The 1,244-nt window shown below is 47.7% G+C and overlaps 2 non-coding genes across 2 annotated transcripts; both read right to left on the bottom strand.

Moving 5' to 3' along the window:
- Positions 1 to 202: 202 nt before the first annotated feature.
- LOC119345134 lies at positions 203 to 321 on the bottom strand. Its single transcript, XR_005166931.1, has one exon. It is a non-coding gene; the product is annotated as a 5S ribosomal RNA (ribosomal RNA).
- Positions 322 to 688: 367 nt separating this feature from the next.
- LOC119345133 lies at positions 689 to 807 on the bottom strand. The gene has a single exon (XR_005166930.1). It is a non-coding gene; the product is annotated as a 5S ribosomal RNA (ribosomal RNA).
- Positions 808 to 1,244: the final 437 nt, after the last annotated feature.

The following is a 1,244-nucleotide window of genomic DNA, read 5'->3' as shown; positions in this document are numbered from 1 at the left end:
CCCTCCCTCCATACCGCAGCAACACGAGTTTTTTCCACCCCTTTCAGAAAGCGCTCTTCACGCCACAAAGCCGCCCCAAGACGCGCGAGCAATGAGCATCGAGCTTAAACATATCGCAAACGTCAAAAATAATATAACGGGATTAATATATATCGCGCACGTACGATATGTTTGTCACAAGGCGCAAAAAATAATTATAAAAGGAATGCAACAAGAGGACTTCCCAGGAGGTCACCCATCCTAGTACTACTCTCGCCCAAGCACGCTTAACTTCGGAGTTCTGATGGGATCCGGTGCTTTAGTGCTGGTATGATCGCATCCGACATGTTTCCCCGTCTTCGTCCCTTATGCTTGCCACTCCCAGGTCCGCTCCAAAGACGATTCTACATTCTCACTACCATTACAACCGTTCCCTAACAATGGATAATGTCCTATACTACTTACTCTCCCGCTCAATCACGGAGACGAGTTTTCCACGGTTTTCACCCCTCCCTCCATACCGCAGCAACACGAGTTTTTTCCACCCCTTTCAGAAAGCGCTCTTCACGCCACAAAGCCGCCCCAAGACGCGCGAGCAATGAGCATCGAGCTTAAACATATCGCAAACGTCAAAAATAATATAACGGGATTAATATATATCGCGCACGTGCGATATGTTTGTCACAAGGCGCAAAAAATAATTATAAAAGGAATGCAACACGAGGACTTCCCAGGAGGTCACCCATCCTAGTACTACTCTCGCCCAAGCACGCTTAACTTCGGAGTTTTGATGGGATCCGGTGCTTTAGTGCTGGTATGATCGCATCCGACATGTTTCCCCGTCTTCATCCCTTATGCTTGCCACTCCCAGGTCCGCTCCAAAGACGATTCTACATTCTCACTACCATTACAACCGTTCCCTAACAATGGATAATGTCCTATACTACTTACTCTCCCGCTCAATCACGGAGACGAGTTTTCCACGGTTTCCACCCCTCCCTCCATACCGCAGCAACACGAGTTTTTTCCACCCCTTTCAGAAAGCGCTCTTCACGCCACAAAGCCGCCCCAAGACGCGCGAGCAATGAGCATCGAGCTTAAACATATCGCAAACGTCAAAAATAATATAACGGGATTAATATATATCGCGCACGTGCGATATGTTTGTCACAAGGCGCAAAAAATAATTATAAAAGGAATGCAACACGAGGACTTCCCAGGAGGTCACCCATCCTAGTACTACTCTCGCCCAAGCACGCTTAACT

Source organism: Triticum dicoccoides, unplaced genomic scaffold, assembly GCF_002162155.2.
Source record: "Triticum dicoccoides isolate Atlit2015 ecotype Zavitan unplaced genomic scaffold, WEW_v2.0 scaffold20856, whole genome shotgun sequence".
In the NCBI taxonomy this organism is placed as follows: Eukaryota; Viridiplantae; Streptophyta; class Magnoliopsida; order Poales; family Poaceae; genus Triticum; species Triticum dicoccoides.
This window is presented reverse-complemented; position numbering and strand designations above follow the sequence as displayed.